The sequence below is a fragment of the Aphidius gifuensis genome, linkage group LG3, assembly GCF_014905175.1.
Source record: "Aphidius gifuensis isolate YNYX2018 linkage group LG3, ASM1490517v1, whole genome shotgun sequence".
Lineage (NCBI taxonomy): Eukaryota > Metazoa > Arthropoda > Insecta > Hymenoptera > Braconidae > Aphidius > Aphidius gifuensis.
Window position 1 is genome coordinate 4,697,242 of NC_057790.1, and position 27,556 is coordinate 4,724,797.

At 28.2% G+C, this 27,556-nt stretch overlaps 1 protein-coding gene and 2 long non-coding RNA genes across 4 annotated transcripts in view; 2 read left to right on the plus strand and 1 right to left on the minus strand.

Annotated features, from left to right (window-relative positions):
• Positions 1 to 2,782, plus strand: part of LOC122851604 — a 37,969-nt gene extending 35,187 nt beyond the window's left edge. The window contains exons 3-4 of the long non-coding RNA XR_006373710.1: positions 2,071 to 2,485; positions 2,656 to 2,782. This is a non-coding gene — a long non-coding RNA (uncharacterized LOC122851604). The remainder of the gene's footprint in view (positions 1 to 2,070; positions 2,486 to 2,655) is intronic.
• LOC122851596 (ephrin-B1) overlaps positions 1 to 27,556 on the minus strand; it is a 509,511-nt gene that overhangs the window by 247,452 nt on the left and 234,503 nt on the right. The window lies entirely within an intron of this gene.
• On the plus strand, positions 8,334 to 27,470 carry LOC122851602. Its single transcript, XR_006373708.1, has 6 exons — positions 8,334 to 8,440; positions 8,553 to 8,947; positions 9,054 to 9,252; positions 16,938 to 17,178; positions 18,171 to 18,336; positions 27,274 to 27,470. It is a non-coding gene; the product is annotated as an uncharacterized LOC122851602 (long non-coding RNA).

Consider the following 27,556-nt stretch of genomic DNA (forward strand, 5'->3'; position numbering starts at 1 on the left):
TGTCACACGAGGCAACAATTTATTTATTTTCAAGTTTTCATATCATTCAAAAAACGATTAATTTCTTATTGTGTATTATTTGTAAAATAATATAAATTTATATATATACCGGATATGCCGATAAGTGATTGAAATGCTTCTTTGAATTTATTATTATTATATGGGTGCCTTATTGAGCTGATCTATCTGCAGCGATACCCAAGTAGTAGTAGTCTATTGTATCACAGTATACATATTTATAATATTAACAATTTAAAATGTCAGTTGTCTTGATTTATTTTTAATCCAAAAGAATGTTATAAAACACGCATTGAAATTTAAGAAAAAAAATATATATTATAATATATTGTTTTTACACATTTTGTGGGTATTTATAAATATGTTTGCATTGAATCCGGTTCAACCAACGCCTTTGAAAGATTACATGGTGCCACGCGTTGTATAGCGCCGATTGTTTATGGTTCACACACCTATTTGTAATATATTACTCTAGTCAACTTAACAATATATGCACGCATTTATGTTTATACGCATAGACATTGTATGTACAACTATTCACATTGAACTTCTCAAGACTATATTTAATAACTAATACGTATTTATAGTTTTATTCTTATACATATATTATCAAATATATGTTTATGAATATAAGATAATATTATTGTGTAATTATGTATTTCTAGAGGTTATTCAATTAGCTGAATTAATGTGTACGCATATATTATTGATCAATTTGTTGAATTGATAGTGCGTAACACAAACCTAGTCATTTCAATGATTACCAACATGGTATTATGGTGCCTGTATGATCAATGACTTGTAATAACTGTTTTTAATATTTCAATATCTTTTTTGTTAATCAAGTATTTTGCAATATTCAACATGATGAAATGTTTAAAAAAATATATATTTTATTATTTTTATTATCAGTCATATTTATATTGTGTTTTGATGAATTGAATTCAATGTGATATCAATCAATGCGTATACGTTGAATTGTAGATATGATGATGCAATGAACAAAAGAAAAAAAAATATAATAAAATGAATAAATAAATTTTTTATGCTGGCACAATATAACAGGGTTATACGCAAAACTTTGATTTTCCAGCTGTGATGAAAAATGTTCCCGTGATCCTGGGCATCTGCCTGGATTTTCTCGAGCCTTTTTTTTTTTTATCAGCAAAGCCAGGCGTATACTCGTCATAAATAGATATACACTCGCTGTTAGGGGAATTCGACCAACGTTGGATATTTCATATCCATATTCTCTTGAAATTATATTATTGTGTTTTTATACATGTAGGCGAGTGAATCAAATTTTTTTTTTTTCACATTTATATATATATGAGAGTTGAAAATATTGTTGGTATATCTATATATAGATGTATTTTTGGATGCAAGAGAAATGAGACAAAAGTGACTGATATATTAGAGTTAAAAAATATATATATATAAGATGACATAGTGACGGTTATGGTGGTCCAGCAAGACCTCAGCTGGGTACACAAAAAAAAAAAAAATGCATCTAATCCAGTCCTAAGTACCTACTGGGGCTCAGTGTCGTTTATAAAAAGCTAATCCGTGACAAATGAATAAAGGCGTGTTAACCAATATACATATATACCGTATACATGGTTTAATTGCCGGATTACAGAATGGGGTAAGGGTGTCAGCTCTATTCTGTTTATAAAATTTGACAGCTAAACTTTTACCCGTACTATGTAAATAGATGATTTTAATTCCTTTTATTTTTTTTTTCTAAATTCAATTGTTGATTATTTGGTGTCAAATGTGTTTTTTTTTTAAATACAATTTATAAAATAGTTTGTTGTTTATGGGTATTCCAGTGACCCAGACAACATGACCTTCATTTTTATTGTTTATTTTAATGTCTCGTGTTGAACATTAGTGCGTGTTTACACAGTGCGTGCAATGAAAAAATAACTTGCATGATATTTGCACTACAAATTAACCCTTAATATATACAAACTATGTTTATATAAGTGTAGATGTTTGTATAAAATTATATTCAATCTAATTTTATGTTATTTTTTTTTTTTGTTCCAGGAAAATTACTTGAGCCACAGGAGACCAGCCGAGAATCAGGCATCTTGGCTTGTCACGCAAGGTAATTGAATGATTAAATAACGCCACCAACTTTGAAAGCTCATTTCAATAATACACTGTGAAAAATGAATAAGAAAAAAAAGGAAAAAATAATAAATAACATTGCAATTGCCTTGTAATCATGATTATAAAAGCTAAACACTGTTTGCTTTATGAAATATTTTCAAGTTACATTGGTCAACAGAGCAATGCCTTGTATACAAGCCATTTTGCAGATTCGAGTCATTAGTAAAGACGTATATTATGATAATGATGCCATCTGTCAGCAAAAAAGGTCAGACTACGGTTATAGAGCAACAACACAGCATCAGTAAATGCAAAAAAAAACATTCAATGCGATTAACGTCATAAAAAGGTTAATAAAATAATGCAATTTATATTTTATTTTAACTTGAAAATTTTGTGTCCATGTGACACCGTGTTCTCTGTATGTTCTTTTGATATTTTCTCATAACCGGAGGCATCTCGTTTTGTTTTTTATTTTATTTGTAGTCTTTTAATTTTTAATTTTGTTCTTTCTAATAGTGGCACCTTGACCATGGCCGTTCCCATCAAAAAGTCGTTCAACGTCAGCCCGTCCGGAAACTGGACATGACGCATCCTGCGCTCCTTTCGGCCGTTGCAAGAAAAAGAAGAAAAAAAAAAAAAAAAAAAAAACGATGAACGTCAATAAAGGTAGTTGTTATACATATAAATTCTTGCATACCATGTTTATGTATATATATGCATATAAACATACACACATACAAACTTAATTTTGGCCCTCATCTTTCTTCGTGTGTATAAAACATTTTCGTATTCACCAAACCATCCATAACATTATTGTGTTTAATTATGAACGGGTCGTGAGCGTGCGGCCTCCAAAAAATAAATAAATTAAATAAATTAAAGATGAAATAAAAAAAAAAACCATATATATATAAATAAAATGAATTTAAAATTAAGAATGAAAAATAAAGAAGCAAAATGAAAAGTGACGTTTAAAGAAAGGAAAAAAAAAAAAATCTTTATTTTATATAAGTATTTATTTATTTTTTTAGTGTGAAAAATAATTTTTTTTTTTATTTTTTTTTTCTTTAAAATCAGTCTTGTGGAATATATAGAGAATTATTAACTTGGACAATATGCCAGATGATAAAAGTGTGCGGTCTTTGATTATTATCAGTTACCAGTAGCTTTTTTTATTTATTTTTTTTTGTTATATCCATTGACGTTGTATCAGTGTATATATATATGTTCGAACATGTTGCGATAGAGTCACTTTGCGATATACAAGTAGTCGTCAATCGGCCCCTGGAGATACGCCCAACATTGAACATCGTTTGTTCACCACCACCAACGATGACGACGACGACACATCATCATTTATATATATATTTATTTATTTATTTGTATTTGTTGATATATAAATAAAATACATAGATGGATCTTATTGCAGTAAGCCCAGAGACTGTTGATCTTGACGGTATAGATTCCCAAAGGTGCATGGTCTTATTTCTATCGTAAGAAATTGAGATCGTCTTACATTGCATGGGGATCGCGGCGATAGAATTTTATTCTCTATCTTACTTATATATTTTATTTTTTTTTATTCATTTATTTTATTTTTTTCTCGGTGTACTTTGTGTGTCCACTGGGTGCCTCCACTGGGATCGTGTCTCGCTCACGTCACAACACGGTGTTATTTACCCGTCATGTCAAATTAACTTGACACAGGTATATACACCAGCATTTCTTGATCGTCAAATTATTTATCTATATATAAAATAAACATAAACTCTATATCAAATGAAAAATTAAAAAATATATACCTACTTCAAGTATTCGTTAAAGAAATTTTTAAGTCAAAAAGTTTTTAAGATTGGTAATCGAATCATTGAGATACTGATCTTGACGATGCTTGATTTCTTGTGGTATATCCCGATTGAATAACTTAAGCCATTGGAATTCAGTTCACGAACGCATCGAAAAGTTTTTAATTAATTAACGAAGGCGAAAACGTTTGGCAAGCCAATGTACTGTATATAATATATATACATGTAGAAGAGAAAGAGATAGAAAAAGAGAAAGACTTTCAATATCTTGTTTTTTTTTATTTTAACAAAAATTTTTTATTGGTTGACTCTGCTTTAAACTGGCAAGTTGTTTATATATATGTGTACACTGTCTAAGCCTCTACAAGGGAATGGAAAATTTTTTGAAAGGGTCTCTCTTGTGACAGCTGAATATGGCTAATGGTTAAATTCATCTTCACTAATGTATCATCATCATTGAAATTGTTAATTACTTAATTTCGTTGTACAATGTCTCGTACATAAAGTCATTCGCCCTATAATTCTTCAATACATACATAAATAAATAAATTATTCAAGTCTTTTTGAATCGCAACAATTAGTCAAAATTTACACGTGCATTTTTGAAATATATATATATTTGAGGGATGAAAAAATAGACCAACAGACAAACGTAACAAAAAACAATAATGATAATAATATGATAAGTCAGCTTGGGGTCTTTGGTCGGTTCGGTCGATGGCCGATCCCATCAAAAGAAAAAAATCGCGGGCATAATTAGCGAATGATTGATCGATGTGTGTCTCCAGTGAAATGTGCATGCATGGTGGACGCGTTCTTCTCGTCGCGGATGCTCAAGGCATTGCCAAGTATTCTTTATCCTCTTTTATTTTGCTTTAATTTAGTACTCCCTTTTTTTGCTTTTATGTATATACATGCTGCATATTTTTAAAATGTACTTGAACTGTAATTTTTTTTTTTCTTTCTTCTCATTTCATTCCATCTCTCTTTTTAAGCATTATACATATAACTGTTTTTTTTTTTTTTATTTATTTGTTGGCTTTATACATTTCATTCTTTCTTTATTTTAATTTTTTACCTCTCTTGTGTTGAACATGTCGCGAACTCTGTCTCGTAAATTATTCATCTAATCCCGATACGATAATGGACGTAGACAAGATACAACAAGCAAGCATATAATCTCAATATGTGACATCGTGTATATTTGGCCTTCAAAAAAATACTGCGTGATCAACCGCGTGTATATATATGCGCGTGTGCCCGCGTGATTTCAACTAACGTAAATATGTATATATTGTATATATACGACAAGGTATCCTTGAGTAATAAAATTCCAAGAGAGATTCAGTTGAAAATATTCATTAAAAAAATAAAAATACTTGGTGATACACGTAAGGTAAAAATATAAATAAATAAAAATAAGAATTCTTATTAGAATAAATGTCGATAAATATGAGGATTATCAGACAAGCCTGGACCGTAAAATCCACGGATCTTTAGATATCTTCTCTACCTCTTGCTCTTTTTGAAAGTTCTTCAACATGGGTCAGGTTGTTGTATCGTTTTATGACTCTGGTTATTTCTTTTATATTATTTTATATATATTTTTTTTCTCTATCTTTTTAATATTTTTCTTAGAAATTTTTGCGTCTGGATAGGTAGCCTCATTGGCATCAAATAAGCATCATAGATTCGTCTTTACTCACCTGAAACATAAAAGTTTAAAAAAAATTTGTCATTAAAATGCTAAATATTATTTTTTACTGATTGGTTAACACGAGACAAATCAACATTAAACGACACACAAATAACATCATATACACTTAAAAGCTCAACTTTTTAAGATAATTTAAATAGATTTTAATTATCATATATTTACATATTTATATAAATAGTATATATTAATGTAATCATCATTTTTATATAATATAATATAATTTTTTAATAATATTTTTCTTTTAAATTATGTATTAATGTCCTGAGAAATATTTTAACGATTGAGGGCGTACAATGAATTCAGTGTTTTTCTACCTACGTTTTATCCCGCCTTTTTGCGGTTATTTACTTGTGCATCGTCACATTTTCTCTACCCATTTGTCATTCGTTGGTCTTTATCAATTAGTATCATCACCATTATCATAATCATCATTAAAAAAACATTTAAGTAAATTATTTTATTTTATAATGGGTTTTTTTTTTTCGGTTGTCTACCTATCAACAAATAATATATACAAAAACATTTATGAATAAAAAAGTTAAAATATTATCAATATATATATTCATTCAGGGCAAGTGGTGAAGGAAAGTTGATTATACATGTATATATATTTAAGTTTGTGTGTGCCAACTGTGATATTTTTCTATAGACTGCACCTCAGGTGGTCTTAGACAAGAGGTATCACGGTGTCGGTTACGTCGAACGTGCGCTCGCAATAAATTGAAATACGTCGGTACGGGTGTCACGGTAACTTGGCTTCGTGATAGTATATACCATACAGACAAAGTTAGCGGGACAAGGAATTATATTTATTGATACTATGAAACGAGGTAAAAAGAAAGACGTATATATATATATATTTATTTATATATTTATATATAGGTATTTTCTATAAAGATATATACTATTCGAAACAGGATTCCCCAAGTATAAGATGCCTTTTCTTTTACTTTTTCTTCTTCTTCGTCTTCTGATGTCTCATGATCTTTTTGTATAGTGTATTTACTTGAAAAAATTGAATCGAAGGAAATAGAGATTTCTCCAATGCCACAATGTGACAATGTACTAAATTTATATACTGAAAAATCGTGAATCGTATTGTAAAGTTTTTAATAAATTTTATATTATTTATATATTTTTGTTCAACAAGCTTATGTATAACCTCTCAAAGCTTTGTTTGTTTTTGTTTTTTTTTTTACTTTTTAATTGGCTCAATTTTAAAACTCAATGTTATTTTTTTAAGATGAAAAGTTTGCCTCTTGAGATGTTGCTGATCATGTCTCTATATAGACATGTAGGTGTTGAATGAAAAAAAAAAAAAAAAAAATTAGGGCATTTTAGCAACCCTTTTCTGCGTGATGTATAACATCATCGCATAGTGGTGAAGAAGACACAACTCGGTCTTTCCTTGTGCTTAACTGTAGACTCTTTTACCATACTACATGTACGCACATATATATAAGCCCGTATAAATGTATCGTATATGTAAGACGATGGCACTTGATAGAGCATCGCACTGTGAGCTGAATTCATATATGAAATCTCCCTCATCCTTTTGGTAATACGAGCAAGATGTCAGGCTTTTGTAGGACAAGTGTGACTTACAGTACAAGATTTTGCTCAACTTTGAATATTTATATTGTTGAAATTTTTTTTATTACAACCGTGTCATATGCATGATAATACTCGAAAATCCTTTAAATTTAATACTTTTTATATTGCTCGAAAAAAAATATAACTTTTATATATTCACAAAATATATTTTTTTTTTTTTTGGACAATAAAGTTTATTTGGACAATATTGTTTATTTGAAAATATAAAAAATAAACTTGACAAAAAGTTTTATTTTATTTTGAATAAATAAAAAGAAAAAAAATCATAACAAAAAGTAATGAAAAATTGAAGATATAAATTTATGTAAAAACGTTTGAAAGAGCAAAAAAAATATGCGTTGACGATGCATCAAAAAAAAAAAAGAAGAAAAAAAATATATATAAACTACTCTGTAGGGCAGTGCACCCTGCATTGATCCAACCGCGTGTTACATGCGTACACACCAACCCTTCTTTTAAATTTTTTTTTTTTTTTTTTTTTTTATTTCCTTTCTTCTTCGTCTTCACAACCCCTCTTTTCTCTTACGGCCTACTATTCTTTATTCGCGATTTTACCCCATATATTTTCTCGTACGTAGACCCCTCGTTTTTTTGCATATTATACTTACATTTCATATACGTGCAAGTAGGCAGTGCAGGTGTAGCGATTCAACTCGTAGAAAAAGCAAAAAAAAAAATTAAAAAAAAAAAAAAAAGAGTTGGTGAAAAAGAAAAGTAGGATTTCCTCAGTTTACACGCAAATGCAGGGAATGACTCTGATTTTTTTTTTATTTCTATTTTGTCAAAGGCAAAATAAAAAAAAAAAAAAGAAATATATACACATATGATAATCATGTATGTTTCAGTTCATATTTTGTAGAAGAATGCGATATGAAAAAAAAAAAAAAAAAGAAAAGAAAACCCTTTCAGTCATAGTGTTTTTATGTTTAGTTTTTTTTTTTTTCTTTATTCTTTTCACACATATATTCATGAAAATTATTAAAAGCAGAAAAATCCTTTCTCATGTACTATGTGTACTTTTCTTCATGTTTTAAAAGATTTTTTTTTTCTAGCATTTATGCTGTACTCAAATGCGTACGCAAGCATTTTATAATTCCACTTGAAAATGCTGCTGATGATGTTGATGATAATATATGGATGGTGGGCTAGTTGTTGGAAAATGCAGGTTTGTTTGTTATTTTATATTTTGAAAAATATATTTATAAACATTGACGTGATAATTTGACTTAGCATTGCTTAGAACAACAAAAAAATAGATAAATCAAATATGTTTTTAGTTGGTCTTGCTGAAGAGTTGAGTAGTGAACCAAGGAGGGAAACGAAGTGCACCAAATGTGTGAAGCATCCAAAAGAGGGCGGATGTCGTCAGTGCGAATATATGCCTGAAGGGGCCGTACAAAAAAATATGAAGAAAAAAAAAGGGAGGAACTCATTAAAATAAATAAACGATGTCATGCATAATAGTTGAAAAATACTCTTATATACGCAAATCCATGTTGTGTATATTATTGTCGATGGTTTGTCAAAAGTGCGTTAAATTACCGGTTGGAATTGCCATGTCAATGTACTCTTGCTTTGAAAACCAAAGAAGAAAAAAAAAATACATAATTAAATTCGAAATTTACATGAGAAGCAGATAATTTTGAAAAATATAAACTTGGAAAAAAAAAAGGTAAAATTTATTTTCTGACAATTAAAATTTAGCAAGTAATTTTACGAGTCTTGAAAAAATGTTAACATAACATTTAATATTTATTAATTTTTTTTTTCTCAATAAGATGCAGCAGATCTTGTAGTTCATTGTCTACGATATATGCAAGGGGTTTTTCGCAAGCACGAGATTGAGAGTATTGTGATGTTGACTTGTGGCTAAAGTCTTATTGCTTGATTCCAAATTTTTTTAAACTATTATAATTGTGAAAAGTATTCTAAATATATTGACTGTTGGCAAAGGATCAAGGCGTCATGAGACAAGAGGTATGTTTATTTTTTTAAATTAATTTTTATATGTAGTTTTGGTTTGTATGCTCTGCATGTACTGAGTATAGATAAGCCAAGAGAGAATATAAAGAGCTGATAATTAGAGCGTGGCTGAATGATACACGCCCACACTCGAAACTATAGAAACTATATATATAAAATGTAATAAGTGATAGCGGAGATGAGACCCGCGGGGCACAAGAGATAGTAAAAAAAAATGAAAAAGAAAGAGAGAAAGCACGATTAATCTGGATATATATATATATATATATTTATATTTATATGTGTGTCATGAATACCACGCACTCACGGTAGCCATGTGGTCTTGCGTACATATACCTTGCCCGGTGGTCCCATTGCATTTAGAATACGGCGCACGAGTGGACCCATGGCCACTCGATACCACAGACGTACATCACGATAACGAGCCCTCAAAATATATTCGTTGAATTACCAAACGAATTTTGTCCATCACATCCGCATTTTATTTTTATTTTTTTTATATTTATTTTTTCAACAAAATAACTTGGTCGTTATCTAAAAATTTCATTTTATCGTTAACCGATGTATTTATTTATTTATATATTTTTTATTTTCGAATTTATTTTTTTTTTTCACAATTATTAAAAGCCAATTTTTTATTTATTTATTCAAAAAAAAAAAGAAGAGAATTGTTGAAAAAGTTTTCATAAAAGTAAATTAATTAAAATATTTTATAAAAATAAAAAAAAAATTTTTTTAAATGGGAAAAAAACCTATCAAGTAGTAAAAATGTTGTGTCTGACCACATAGAGATTATCTACTTTTACAGAGTATATATTCTCATGCGTCTTTTGTTTCGTCGTTATTAAATGACATAAAAAATAATTAAATAAATAAATAAATATAATGATGATTAACATGAGTTTAAAAGGAAAAAAAAAAGTAAGTGAGGATTAAAATTCGAAACGACTCTAATTATCAGAGTACAGATAATTTAAGCACGCGCCTAATTATCTCGTTGTATATACAGCGCCTATATGTGTAGGCTTGTATTATACGCCTATATGTCACACAAATAAAAGTTAAACAAGTGAGAACTTTTGCAAATTAGTTTGGTTTACTAAGTCTCACATATATTTATTATTAATATACAGTATGTTTATACCCACTTGAATTATACATAAAATTATTCGAGACGGTATTATATTTTTTGAATCATATATATTTATATGTACATATATATATGAGTCGCGCAGCGCATTCGCACGTAATTACGCGCAATTTCACGCGATTGAACGCTGGAAGCGACCCAGAGTTTGTACATATATATGCTATATAGCTTACATGTTTGTACGCCCATACCTCGAGCAAAAAATAATAATAAATTTTAAAAATAAAGAAAATAAATAAATAAATAAAAATAAGGCAAATCAAAGGTTCTGTGCCGACTCTCTTTACTTTCATATATAGTACACAACTTTGTTTCTTCGTTTCAATATTTGAAAATTTACTGTAACCAAATATTTTTTTTATATTTATTTATTATTTATTATTTTACATTACTCTTTTTTCGTTTTTTTTTTTTTTTTTTTCATTTTTGCACTACTGTTTTTTTTCATAATCTTTCATGTGCAAGAAGAAAATAATCGAGTTTTTTTCTTTAAATTTTTTCTTTAAACATGAATAATGGAATATCATATTTCTATTGAAAATGTTTTTCTCAAAGATTCTTCTTGAGTGAGTAGTAGTAGAAGTAGTATACTCGTGTTTCGTCAGACAGGATGAAAATCATTCGAGCTTTAATATATAGAATATTTTTTTGGCCATCCATTGTGTGTTGTACGTTTATATTATGTCGTTAAAAGTAATGTTATGAATTTTTTTATGGTTTAAATTTATATAAAAAAAAATAATAAATAAATAATAAGTATATAATACATCTCAATTATCCAAGTGATTGAATAATAAGAAATGATTTTTTATTTCTTTGTTTTTTGTCATTTGAAAATTATATTTTCTCACCAACATGATATTTTTTTTTTTAAATATCAAGGTGGTACATATTTAAAATTGCTAACGGCGTTTGTATTTTATCTGCCCACGTGCCTTATTTTAATGGATCCAAAAGAAGGATAATGTTCTCACCATTTTGTGATTTTGATCTTGAAGTGCCATCGGCAGCTTTTAATGTCTCGTAGATTTTCTTCACGGCAGAATGATCATCATTCAACGGCCATACAATACACATATATAAAAATAAATATCTTCAGCAATAGATTTTCATGGTAGATTATATATAAGTAGTTAACTTGTTGACCAAGACATTGATGAATAATTAACAATCATTAATTTTCCTAATGGATAGTATGACTTTGGATATTCGTTTTCACCGCCCTCATTTGTCTAGACATCAACTTGCATGCCTTAAGGCTTTAGCTAGTCTTCAGGAGCTCCTCTGTCTTGAAATATGACATGAGTCAGTGTAAATTTTCATTGCTGTTAAATGAATACAAAAGAACAAAAGATATTTTTATATTTTATTTTAAATAGAAGCCAAATAAAGAGAGGAAAAAAAAATAAATATATGAGTGTTGTATAAAAAAAAAAATAATAATAAAAAAAAAGTCATTAGAGACTGAAAAGTGCTGATAAGTCATTAGTATAGCTGTCAAAAATGACGCAATCTTCGTTTTCATGTGCATCCAAGCAAAAACAGTATGGTATTATTGTGTACATGTATATCCACACATACACAAATACATGAGGATAAAAAAAAAAAAAGTTATCGATATATGTACAAGCAACCTAGGCCATTATTTACGTGCGTGTTAACTTACATCACTGTGGCGACCCTCTTGAAGGGTGGCGTGTCTTGTTAGCGACACCCCTGGTGTTTGATGAGAGTCCTCTTCTTTTCTTTCATAGCATCAACCCTCATATACATATATGTACTCATTGCCGACTGCTGTATTCAGTTCAGTCAACGTCGATACACAACCCTTTTTTTTTTTTCATTTTTTTATTCTTTTTTCCTCTTCGTATCCTTACTTACTTTTCTAGTACATCAGGGAGAGTACATATTCCCGTTGATGGCGCGTAAACTCAAGAATGTATGTGTGTAAAGGTGGGTGCGTCACCTCGTTATAGCAAACGAAACGAGTGTGACAAGCCGGCTAAGCATTGAGCCAGCCACCTACCGTTGTATTTAAAAGTGTGCGGTAGGTTAGTTAAGGAAGCAAGAAAAGCTGTGCAAAAAAGATCAAGGCTAGTGTTAGGAAGAATTACATATATAGTAATAGGTATAAATATATATATAATCCACCTATGTCTACCACCTACTTTAGGTGGCTTGATATCACACCCTTTTATACATGCACATATATTGAATCCATTTACTTGCAAGTATGCAGCAATAGCAACAACAGCAACATCAGCAGCACCACATGGTTATTTCTCATTTTGGCATATGCGTATATGGCCGTGGGATATAAATAATGGTCAAGAAAATGACAGTGAAAGAGCAAAATATATATTATACTATATCTGTTTGATACAATTGTCACACAGGCTATATGATTCTCTTGCGTAAAAGTCACTGTGTGGCTTCTGGTTTATTATGTCGTTGTTTTTCTTCTTTTTTTTTAAATTTATTTATTTATTTTTTATTTTTTTTTTTCGAGCTCTCTCGTCTCTCTGTGGTTTTGTTATATATTTATTTATTTATATATACGTGTATTTGTGTGTGTCGCAATAAGACAAGACGCTTTCACGTATCGAGAAAGCGTGATTTACGGAGCATGATATTGGACACTGAACCCGCGAGTATATGGGATATATATTGCTATATATCTATGAAAATAAATAAATAAAAATAAAATGAAAAGAATAAAAAAAAAAAAAAGAGATAGCCAGGTTTAGGTAAATTTAACCCACGCATTTGCAGCTATATTTGTTATAATCCTTGAAATAACTCTTTGGATATACAATATTATATATTATGATTTAAAATATTTTTATATACATATGTATAATATGGATGATAATAAAATAATAATATTCTATTAATATATTATTTTTGTTTTAAGACGTAATTTTATTATCATTTATATATTATTGAAAATGAGTTTTTCACCGCAACAAGTAGTTATAGTAAGGCTTATCTGCTGTTAAATTCATTTTATTTTTGTTTTTTAAATATATTATTTATTTATTGTTAAACATTAATATTAATAAAGCCTGGGGTTTTGCTTTTGACTAGATGCTCTTGATGCTGAGACCAGACTCAGTATAAACACGCAGGTATTTTCAAATGTAAGGGATAAAATAATAAAATGAATAAAACGTATCAGAGAAGATAGAAGTGTATATATAAAATTGAGAAGAGAATAAAGAGAATGATGCCCGCAGAATATATTTTTCTGTTGCATTGCTGCGTGCTTGTACATTCCCCTCATCTACCATTCAACATCCTCACTCACTATATACACCTCATCCTATTATATCCATCCACCTACCCGTCTGTCCGTCTTTGTGTTTTCTACCAACAACCAGCAACCAACGTGTGCTCATCGCTCTCTTTCATTTTCTCTATCTCATTTACTCTTTCTTTACATTTTTTTTCTTGCAATGATCTCTCGACCAAGCCGCGCATAGTTTGGTATTTTTTTTTAATTTTTTTAATATTTATTTCTTTTCTTCTTTTATCGCACGAGAAACTGACCGCTGGAAACCAGTCCGTTGGGCTCTTGCTTTCATATGTATTATATGTATATATAAACATATATAGTTGTATGTATACATTCGACCTCGAATCTCGACAGCATATATATTTTAGCTATTCTCTTCATGCCAATTTTTTTTTTTTTTTTTAACTCTTGTATGTGGTTACATAGACCAACGTTATTCAAACTTTTTACAATCACTGTTTTTAGAACAAATAAAAAAAGAACATTTATTTTTATTATTATTTTAAATTGCAACATTTAAATTTAGCGACACTTTGAAATATATTAAAATATTTATAGACATATTATATTCATGTGCATACAGATCGTTAGTTTTACCCTCAAGTGTAGAGTAAATCATTTTACATTGACGTATTTATCCACCCACGCAAATACCTGAAATTTAAAGACACCTGTCTGACTATTAACATCGATAAAATGTTTAAATAAAAATCAAATTAATGATAAAGCAATTCAATCTCTTAATTTTATAATTATAATATTTTGTCACTAAAAGTTTTGCTGGTTTTTATAAATTTTTTATAATATTTTTTCATCTATTTTTTTATGTCTTGAAGCATGAAACTTTTTGTCAATTTAAATCACGTTATAGTATGATAATAAATTTATCATTTAACGACATATTCAGTGTGCGTGTATTTAAACCAAGACTCAGGCTATTTCAAAACATTTCTGCCAGACTCTATCGTTAACTGTTTTGTTGCACCTGAGTTTAAATACATATACAGTTTAAATACGAACATAAACTCAAAGTACTTGAGTAGAAAATATTGTAAAGTGATGTTCTTGATATACTTGAATCTAAATGAAGATAAAATAAATAAATATATAAATAAATGAAAAGAAAAAAATGAATAAAATAAAGTATTAACAAAAACAAAAAAAAAACATTTTAAAAAGAGTCGTCCTCAAGTGTATCATCTTCAATATCTTAAAGATTCAATTTGTCCCTTGGATCAGTTTTTTGTTAAGAACCCAAGGGGATCACGACTCGCTCTCTTTCGTTTCGCTTTGCTTTTTTTCATTTTTATTTTCCTTCTGTTTCCCCTTCCAGCATCTTTTACTTAAAAAAAAAAAATCCCCATCAACAATTTCTTTGCAAAAGTAAAGTAATATACAACAAGTATAATACTTTCTTTTGCAGATGTACTTTTAACATTTATAACCAAGTAAAATGGGCATAGACGTGTCGTTAAACTTGGCGACTTTGCGAACAGTATCATTGCCCTGGAGAATTACTCTTGGCGCACCTCTATTCATGCAAGAAGTTACGATCAACCAGATACGGGTATTTGCCCTCAATGGTGCGACGCAAATATATTGTTGGTCTCGTTAAATTTGCGATAATGGTCAAAAGCCGTCTTTGTGTCAACATTTTGATGACTCATTTTAAACCATTGAAAAAATAAAATAAATATATATATAAACATACATTTATTTATATAGATATATATAATTTCCCACACCTGCACTTTTACATACACCCTTGTTTTACTTTAACTCTCTCAAAATGCATGTAAATAAGTTCCATTGAAATATATATATTAGATTCTGACTAATCTATGTAAAACATCTTGATACATTGCTTTTATTCTAACGTATCAATTGATGCTAATTTATACGACATAAGTAAGTTATATTTTTATTTAAAAAAATTAAACAAACACCTATCAACTAATACATACGCAATTTATAATTAATTATTTTTTTAATTATAATATATCGTGAGTGTTTTTATCAAGTTGATTTGATACTTTGAGTATAAATTTTAATAATAATTATAAAAATAATATATTTAAATTATAATATTTATAAAATATAAGCGTGGTAGCTAGTAAGTTTGGTAAATTTAGTAGTGATTGTAGAGACAAGTCACTGGTAGTTTAAATGAATGCGTATAGTATATACGATGGAACCTTGACCCTGACCGGAAGGGATGGCTCGTAACATAGATCATCGCCAGGGTGGCTAACCCCCTTATGAATCCAATGCAATATTTCTCTCACTCTAGCACCCCAAAATTTGTTGAATCACATATACATTTATCTATTCACCAACACCCGCATATACATATACACATACATAGAAATATCTCCAACCTTCAACTAGATAAATGGTTAAACGTGCTTGGTCAACGTCCATGCAAAATCATATCATTCACAAGCATCATGCAACATTAGCATAATTTGATATTCGCCCTGGGATCTACTCTTGTATATTTATTATTAATGCTAATATTACTATCACACTGATTCACTATTATTGTCATATTTACAATTCGTATATTTCAATATATTATTAAATACTAATAGACTGTATATGGTGTTAGCTACAAATAGTTTGTTATATAATTAACTTTCATACATATCAGTCAAATACAAATTGAATTATTCTAGTTTTCATATATTTGAATTTATTTTAAATTTTAAATTTAATGATTTTCATCATTTATTTTAATAATAACAAAAATTTTCAATTATAAAATGAAATAATAAATTATATTTTTCATTAAAATAATTATTGAATAAATTTTTATTTTTTAATATATAGTATATATATTTAAACGGAAACAGTGAATCGTTAAATATGAAAATTTATATGTTGATTCATTATTATATATTAATTAATTTTGATAATTAAAATTTACTATATAAATAATAAAAGTATTTAAAAAAATGATAAATGCAGTCTATGTCAATGAGTTTAAAATGAATCACATTTGAAATCGTTAAATTTAGCAAATTTGTATAGTGACATGGTTAAAGTGGAAAGGTGACTTTTATAATTAAATGTAAACGGTTATTTGGTGATGGTGGTTTTTATTCGTTTGGTGAATGTTAACCTTGGTAACAAGAGCAAACAAAATATGCAACGGATTAAATAGATATAGCTGCAAGGGTTGCATTGCACAGGATTCAGGGACTAATATAAATATATTTTTTTTTTTGTTTTCAGGACGAGATAGAGAGATTGCGGAAAATGTTGATGGTAAAATCGAGGTGACGCACAGTCACCCATCTTTTATGCCAACTATATCCAGCACCATCAAACCGAATGAGGAAATTAATTGGGCAATGCGGAAGTTTGCCAACGATGGTCCAGCAACGCAATGGAAAGAGAATTGGTTGGAGGTTTTGTTGAAGCTGTACTGTACACTACTGCCTACTACTGCCTGGCTGATAGGGCGTATAAATACGTATGTATATATGTATGTACAAATAAAGTTAAAAGAAGGAGGGATATATTTATTAAATCGAATCGCTGCCTGGTCGAGTGAATCGCTGTTTGTCCATTGTCTGTGAAATTTAATTGCAAACATCAATATGTTTTATTTGTCGACACGATTCGTACCCTTTCTACCATACGATTATTACAATGAACGATAAAATATATTTTTCATTATTATTATTATTATTTAATATATGATTTTTATAATCTCTGATATTTTTTAAAAATAATTTCTGTTGTTCATGTTTTAATTATTATTTTCGATTGAAAATTTAATGCTTGTCTATTGTAATTGACAATTGAAATGACTCATGAATAAAATACCTGTAATCTATTTGCGCGAAGCATGACTGTATGAAATTAGATTTTTTTATCGTTTTTTATTTTTTTTTTTATTATCTTTTATATTCAAACGTATATAATATGAGTTTGCGCGACCATTCACTTTTTAATTTTTTTTTAATTTAATTTTTTTTTTTTTTGTGATGTATTTCATATTGCGTTTAATCGGCGTCAAAGAAATCATAGAACTAATTCATGGAATATTTTTAATGAAGCTTTTTTCCCGTGTCCCAGGATAGTAATGAATATTATGTGTTATGGTTTCAACCAAAAAGTTTGTATGAAAGCCCCCGTTTGTTCTGGCGGTACGCTTTTAACTCAGGTTCTTTTTTCCTTTGCGTTTTTTTTTTTTTTTCGTTTTTTTTTTCATTTCCTCTTTTCCGCTTTGTGACAGTAACGAGCACGTGCAATTTCACGCACGCGTATTTCATTCTGATTGAAGGGAGAACGAATGGCCCACTCTTGTTCTCTTGTTTGACTTTTATATATATTTTTTTACCCCAGTAGTTTTTTTCAAACAAATGTAACAATTATAAATGGATACAATTTTATTATATATTTATTTTTGATGTTTATATTATCGTATGTATTTTTAAAAATATATCTTTGTTTTTTTAGATGTGGTTTTTTTAATCACAGTAGCAGACAGAGGAAGCAATGAAAGATGATTATATGTCTCTTCGATACATATCTGTTTAACCACAAAAGTTTCACATTGTGTGTATATTGACAAAATGACGTTATAATTGCTGCTGCAGCATGCTGTTGAACTTGCCTTGTGGTCGTAAGTTAAAACTTTTTTATGATTCAATATTAAAATAAAAATAAAAATAAAGTCAAAAAAAAATATATATACCAGCTACTCAAATGCACAATGCGCAAGCAATTGCAAAATAATATTGACTTGTTTCGCTACCGTATCTAATTTCAAAAACCGGCTTAAATATAATAAATTAATTCGAAAATAATTTAAAAAATATTAAACATAAATATAACCATATTTTAATGACCCAGATTATTATTTTAGTATCCGGAAGAAATTTAAAATATAAAATTTAAAAAAAAACAACTTTTTATATTATTATAATATATGTTATGGATATAATAATCGTTTAACAAATTCTTTGATGGCATTTGAAAAGAAAAGATGAGAATAAATAAATTAAAAAAATAAAAAAGTAAAAAAAAAATATGATTATAAATCTACATGGTCTCGCAGTTGGGTATGGTAACCAAGCGATAAGGCGTTTCTTACATTAGCTACTGGGCATCCTATTTCACATAATTTTCATAAATTAAGTTCTTGGTATATGTGACACACGTTGGAACTGTATATAAACGCTCGTAACTTTTAGTATTACAATAATAAAGTGTCGTAACGGACGCAAGAAAGAGTCCAACCAGATGCATTTCCATAATCCGATTCGTGTTCCTCTACAAGGCCAATGAAAAGTCCGGGTTTACCACCAACGATAACATTACTATTGATATAGAAATTCATATAAAAATTCATATATAATATACATATATATATTAAATATGTTGTATATACATGACGACATGGAGTCGCGTTAACGAGTCACCAAATCTCATACATGAATTCTCATATATGTATGAACACAAAAAAAAAATAAACGACAATATTTATGCATCGTGAAACATTGACATTTCTTCATGAATAAAAAATTCAAAAAAAAACCCTTATTTCACATATACATGTATTTATATTATAATATGCGTATATGTCCTGCTGCAGTATAGACTGTAGAAAGACATGTCCAACTACAAAGTCAATGGTCTAAAAAGCACCAATAATAAAACTGGTTTATAATGTTCTTTTTGGTCTATAGTTGTACACCATCTATACTGCTTCTACCAAAGGTGCTCGACATTAATTAATTTTGACGAAAGCACATACGAACCTGTTTCTCAAGATATACACACAAAACAAACCTTTCAGACTTTTTTACAACCAACTCTGTCGAATGATCAAAAAACAAAAAAATCATAAGTCAACGTGAAACATTGAAATAAATAAATAAACAAAATAACAATATATTAGGTAAAAGAGTTTAATAAAAATTAAAGAATCACTTTAAAGTAATGCAAAAAAAAAAAGTTGGGATTTTTAAAAGACCCACGTGTCTGGTAAATGCTGAACAGATTTACGGCAACTTTCAATTTCTCGTGTCTCTATCGAGATGAAAGTTTTATAGGGATGTTTACATATATATGCAAAAGCGATTGTCCAGAATACTAATTTTTTTTGGAGGCGTTGCATCCATACCAGCTAGCAGCAGCACGTTTTATAATTAATTCCCATTTTTAAAGCATATATGCAAATTTAAAATATTTTTTGATAGTCAAAATTTCCTAATATAAAAAGGACAAACATCATCGGTCTTCCGGACATTTGATTGGTCATTGTTTTTTTCTCACTTACTCTCATACAAATTTCTTTCTGTTTGCCTTTTTCTATTTTTTTTTTATTTATTTCGTTAGCAACGAAAAAACAAACTTAATACAACAAAACAGTAAACGGTACGATATTTTTATATTTTTTTAAAATTGACATATTCATAGCACAACTTTTTTAATAATCATCGGATCTCGATGCAATTGGGCTTAAATTTTGTGCAATATATGTTTATGTATAAAAATAAATTTGAAAGAATTCTTTTATATTATTTTTTAAAATTCAAATATTAAGCTAGCACAACTTTCTCAATAATCATCGGATCTCGATGCAGTGGGCTAAAATTTTTTTGAATTATTAATGTTTTATGTGTGAAAGAAATAAATTTGAAAAGAAAATTTTATGTTACAAGGGGCAGTGGGAATAATGTGTGAATTTAAAGCGCAAAGGGTTGCGCTTTTTAGAAATTCACACATTGTTCTCAATCAGATCCCGCTGCAAAATTTGGAGGAAACACTCGCCAAGGCTCACCCCTCAAATTCGTTATGTGAAGTGATAAATATGAAAGAAATATACTATTTAAATATTTTTTACATATTTTTTACATTTTTTTGAAAAATTCAAATATTAAGCTAGCACAACTTTCTCAATAATCATCGGATCTCGATGCAATTGGGCTTAAATTTTTGTGCGAATTATGTGTTTTTTATGTGTGAAGAAATAAATTTGAAAGAAAATTTTTTTAAATATTTTTTATATTTTTTTTAAAAATTGACATATTAAGCTAGCACAACTTTTTTAATAATCATCGGATCTTAATGCAATTGGGCTCAAAATTTTGTGCGAATTATGTGTTTTTTATGTGTGAAGAAATAAATTTGAAAGAAAATTTTTTTTTATTTTTTACATATTTTTTACATTTTTTTAAAAAATTCAAATATTAAGCTAGCACAACTTTCTCAATAATCATCGGATCTCGATGCAATTGGGCTTAAATTTTTGTGCGAATTATGTGTTTTTTATGTGTGAAGAAATAAATTTGAAAGAAAATTTTTTTAAATATTTTTTATATTTGTTTAAAAAATTGACATATTAAGCTAGCACAACTTTTTTAATAATCATCGGATCTTAATGCAATTGGGCTCAAAATTTTATTACGAATTATGTGTTTTGTGTGAAAGAAATAATTCAAAAAACAAAATTTTTAATATTTTTTATATTTTTTTTAAAATTGACATATTAAGGTAGCTTTTTTTCAGTAAACATTCAATCTTGATGTTATTAGACTAAAAATTACGTGTGAATTATGTGTGATTTATGTGTAAATAAATAAATTAAAAAAATTTTTCGTCAATTTATTCATTCTTTTTTTTTTTTATGATAATACTTGTGTTTATAAAATCAATGAACAATGAACCTTTTAGAAGGTATAGATACAGTAAGTTTAAATAATTGAAATTAAAAAACAAAAATACTAAACACTATTAACAAATTCACATATACAAAATAAAAAAAATATATGGTAAAAAAAAAAAAAAATAAATGTTTTTATGTAACGGAACGAAAGCAAGTTCCAGACTTTAATCTCTAATAATCCCTCTGGGTGCATCTTCAACAGCATCAACTCATGGCGATGAACTCCGTTTCAAGTTGCATTAGCAGTAACTCAGAATTATTAGCTTATTCCTGCCTTCACTCTACTCATTTACCCTCTTTTTATTCTCACACGCACGAACCTTCTCATGGTGCATCATACATATATATATATAATAATAAATATATACTTTTAACTTCTATACATTTCACGTGATGGTATGCGACCTTTCGCCATTTTCTAAGCGTACATACATATATTTTAATTTTTTAATTTTTTTTTATTTTAAGCGCGTGAATTCAAGTCCTCTCCTTTGACTTTTTATTTCTTTCGTAAACTGCTACCACACGTTTTACCAATTGCTGCACTGTACAACTGATTGTAATTTAAATCCTATAAAAACATCACGAATTATTGCCATTATATATATTTATTTATTTTTATTTTTTTCAATTGACATAGATACGTTTTATTTTTATTTCAAGTATTCATTATTATATGTTTTTTAATTTATTTATTTATTTTTTTTTTCAATTGTTATTGTCGTTATGAAATCAAACAATTGAACAAATGATTCGTGGTGATATAAACATTGAAAAAAAAAAAAAAAGAAAATTTATGATAATGGCAATTTTGTAGAAAAACCATATATCGATTTAAAGGTGCAACTACTACTACGTGTCTTCATGATTTACTTTCACTTTTGTGCTATACTTTATGTTCAAGTAATTTTCATGATGGCTAATTCTATTTTATCTCATTAAAAATTAAAAAGAATATTTTTTTAATTTTTCTTTTTAATGAAAATTCTCATAGAAAGAATTACTGAAAAAAAAAAAACTATATGAAATTAATAAGTAAATATGTTTATTAACAGAAATGAGTTTCTATGAACTCATGTGTGGGAAATAATTTTATTTTTTAAAAAAGAAAAAAAAAATAATTCAGGAACCAGTTGAGTCCGTTAAAAGCATGAATCAGGATTAATTTCTTGGACAGCCAGAGTCGTGATTTAAGGTATAAATGCCACAAAGCAAGGCTAAATGTCTTTAGAAATAAAAAACGCAATGTGCGTTTATAAACACTTTCAAGTTGAAAAAGAAATCAACGAGTATGTGGATAAGATAAAATATAATAAATAAATAAATAATAATAATAATATAGTAATATAAAAATGGATAAATAAAAGTTTTTTAAAATATTTTAATGCCAAACGACAACTCCGATGTCTTCTTATCAAAACACACGACGTGTTTAGTATTATTTATTTTTTATTCATGCTCAAGATGAAGCTTCCTTCCACTGTCAATTTTATTTTTTTTATTATTATTATTTATCATTATTTTTTTTAAACCATAATTCAGCCAAAATATTTTTCTTTCGCCCGACAAAGTAAAATTTATTAGGTACTTATTTTTATTATTTTTTAACGTTATCATTTTTTTATTTTTTTTATATTTGGTGACCTCGTGATTGATTTTTTTTTTTTTCATTTCATTTCATTTAATATCAAAAAATTAATAAATTTATAACAAACAAAAATAAAAAATGTTTTTTAGGCTGATCTAATAGAGGGTTAAAAAACAAAAGAAGCAAAACTTTCGAATTACAATCAGTTTAAAAAATGAAACGAGGGATCAGATTTTTTTTTTTTTTTTTTACTGTCATTATTGCAATCAAGGTTTAAGAACCGTGTGCGTCATTTTCTTCTATGTTCTTTTCTTCCTTTTTTTTTATTATCTTTTTTTGTCAAAAGGGATAGCCTACCTTCTCTTCTTCATTTAACCAAAAAATTTTACTTCTCATTCACAATGCTGAAAACTTGCTATATCACCATACTTTATCTTTTCAAATACCAGTCGCAGTATTAAAGCCCCGTAATTTCAGGGCAAATAAAACAAAGAGAATGTTAAACTGTTTTTGATGAAAATTTGAAAAAAAAGCAGCAATAAAGCAGTATAAAAAAAGATGATAAAAAAAAAAAACTAAACAATCAGGCATAAATGAAAAAAAAAAATAAATAATAATTTGATATGCCGGAAGTGATACGTGGAGGAGTAGACCATGTTGCTCTGTTAGCAAAAGTTAAAGATTGAAAATAAAGCCTAGAATAAAAAGGGAGAAAGACAAAGTAATGCCTGGGAACGTGATGCTTTTGCCCACACTTGGGTGGCACACATAGGGTATATAGGCGTAATGGGGCAACTTGTCAGCTACCGCAGGATTGTTCGTCAGAAAGTCTAGCCATCAACTAACAATCTTAAATATGGGTGTTGCTATGAATTTTCTGCATCATTGTGAAAGACAACTATCATCATCAACAGTTAAAGTACAACAGAATATAACAATATACACTGAAAAAAATTTTTTCTATTTTTAAGACAAAAAGTTCTTAATAATAGAAGTTTTCTTCTTGCAAAAAAATGGATTTGGATTAAGAAAAAGTTGATTTGGATTGAGTGTTAAATACCTTAATCAAATCATAAAACTTCAATCATGAAAAAACGTCTTGGATCAAAACAAATTGTTCATGTTTTAGTATACGTTAACTGAATTATGAACAAAAGTGTCTCGGTTAAGGCAAATTGTTCATATTTTAATAAAAATACTTCTTGAATTATGGATAAATGTGTCTTGTATCGAGACGAACTGTTCATGTTTTAGAATATGCTTCTTGGATTATCAATAAATGTGTCTTGGACGAGACAAACTGTTCATGTTGCATTAGCAGTATACTCTTGGATTATGGATAAATGTGCCTTCACCGAGACAAACTGTTCATGTTTTACAGTATGCTTCTTGGATTATCCATAAATATATATTGGACCGATATAAACTGTTCATGTTTTTTAGAAGTATGCTTCTTGGATTATGAACAAAAGTGTCTCGGTTCATTAACATATTGTTTTTAGAAACGTACATCAGATTATGAATCCGATATGTCTCGGTTCAAAACTAATATTTTTTATAATTTATTCTCAATGATTGTAAATAAAAAATAAAAAATTATTTCAATTACAAACTTATTTAATTTTGTAATTTTTTTTTTTATTGCAATTTTATTTTTTATAATTTTTTCTAATTTTTTTACCTAACGCGGGACCCGAACCTATGACTGTAAAACCTATCTAATTAAACCTGTGCCTTAGCTCAGCTTAACCACGGGCGCGATATGGAAACGGAAAGTTATTTAGTATTACTTTAGTGACAAGATATTTTTTAAATTTGTATACAAAATGAATGACTACACGTATATATATATTTTTTTATAATTAATTATTAAATTACTATTAATATCATTCTTTTGTTATATCGAAACATTTTATGTTTTCTAAATAATTGTTAAACATAAATAACATTTTATCATTATTATTTATTTAAGAATATAAACAACAATAATATAATAGAATTATTGAAAGATTTAAGATTTACTGACTGTAAAGAAAAACTAAATTATAATCGAAAGTTGAAAAAAATGTATTATTTTTTTTTTTTTTAAGTTTTATATCAGTACATTCTAAAATAAATTAAATCAAATAAATGCTAAATTTAATTTATTAAAATATAAAATGTGTCAATATTGAATCGACTCAAAATAATACTAGCATTTAAATTATTGTTTATATTCTTAAATAATAATAATTTGATAAAATGTTATCTAAATGTTTTACAAAATTTAGAAAACATAAAAATAATACAATAGTACATTAAAGTAATACAAAATTGATACGTGGTAGTTTTAGTTCATTTGTTCATGTAATAAATTTAAAAAAAATATTTTGTCACTAAAGTAATACAAATAACTTTTCCGTTTCATATCGCGCCCGTTGCTTCTGCTTTCAAGGCACAGGCTTTAGATTAGTAGGTTTTACGGTCATAGGTTCGGGTCCCGCGTTAGGTAAAAAAAAAAAAATTGTAGGAATAAAAATTATAAAATAAATTGTAGTGAAAAAAATTACAAATTACAAGTTGTAATTGAAAAATTTTATTTTTTTTTATTCTCAATCCCATATTGAGAATAAATGTTCATAAATAAAACAATATTGCCTTGAACCGAGACATATACTGATTCATAATTCAAGAAGAATACTTCTAAAAACATGAACAATATGTCTTGAACTGAGACACTTTGTTCATAATGAAGCTACGGCCTCAAAACATGAACAGTTTGTCCTCGGTCCAAGACACATTTATCCATAATCCAAGAAGCATACTTCTAAAACATGAACAGTTTGTCTCGGTCCAAGGCATTTATCCATAATCCAAGAAGTATACTTCTAAAAACATGAACAGTTTGTCTCGGTCCACACATTTATCCATAATCCAGAAGCATACTTCTAAAAACATGAACAGTTCGTCTCGATCCAAGACACATTTATCCATAATCCAAGAAGTATACTTCTAAAAACATGAACAATTTGCCTTGGACCGAGACACTTTTGTTCATAATCCAAGAAGTATACTTCTAAAAACATGAACAATTTGTTTTGATCCAAGACGTTTTTTTCATGATTCAAGAAGTTTTTATGATTTGATTAAAGTCTTTGTCTCAATCCAAATCAACTTTTTCTTAATCCAAATCCATTTTTTTGCAAGAAGAAAACTTCTATCTGACAGAAGTTTTTTTTTTCAGTGTAGCTAGCTTAAATAAAGTATTTATATATATATGAATATATACTTGTAAAGAGAGTTACTTGGAAGACCAGTATGACCAGTAAGAAAATCATCAACTTTTACAATTTATATTTTACCAACACTGTACAATAACAAACCACATGGCAAAATGCCTCAAGGCATTTTAGCTTTGTCTGACGACGCGCGAATAACCAAGTGCGAATACTAGGAATTGGCATTTGATATCCCGTTCACGTTCAGGAGCACAAACTCATCGCTTGAACGCACAGACGACGACCAAGTATTCTGTATATAAAACTATAGAATAACCATCAAGTGAGACTGTTTTTAAATGGTATAAATAAAATAAATAATATATAGAATTAAGGAAAAAAAAAATTAAATACGAGTACATAATAAAAACTATAAGATAAAAATATTTAAGTCATGAATTTTATGCTGCAAGTACTTGGTGCATTTCACTCGCTCTATACAGGCGTGAGCTCGCGCATAAACTCCGGTGACTACCGGTCTTGAATATGTCGCAGATAAGTGGCTTGAGTGGTGAGATCCTCGTTTGTTGAGTATGAAAAACGAGCATCATGATATTACTTAGCACATTGTGAAACTTTAGTATAACTATATTTATTACTACGTGCATGTATTCATTTCATCATATATAGCTGTTACATTATTATATTTTATTGTTTGAAATAGATTCTTAATTTTCGTCATTAGAAATATATCTATTTTTTGTTTTTTTATCTTCCATGATTCTTTACCAATAATAATATTTATTTTGATGATAAAAAAATAATTATATAATATAAAAGTTTCACTCTCTTGGCATTAGGACGTGCTAAATTGCCTATTTTTGTCTCTTAAATATCTTATTAAGGACATCATGAAATTGTTGATGTGTTTTTTTCGAGATTTTTATTATTATTCTTTTTTATTTTATTTTTTTCTTCTTCGGTGTGTTGTTGTAACGCTAATGACACTCGTTCGTATCTTCTTGACTTGTTTTCATTAAATTTTTTCTTTTTTTTTTTTATCTTTCTTGTTTCATTATCTTTTTTTTTTTTTGTTTCTGTTAGGATCCCCTCATCGAATACGATCTTCTTGGACGACTTGGCATCATTGAAAGAATGGCAGGGCCATTTTGAGGTGGGGTGATGCGTAACGACGTCGTTAACGCGGGCATTTGAACCAACCGAAAATCCCGGAACATGAACTGCTGCAGCGATTGACCAGAGAACCATTATTCCAAATGTTGGAGAAAATAAAAAACAAAGAGGGGAACCAATATAAAAATAACAAAAAAAAAATAATGAAAGCAAGTATCGAAGAGTATGTATATCAATTAAAAAAGTTTGAAGT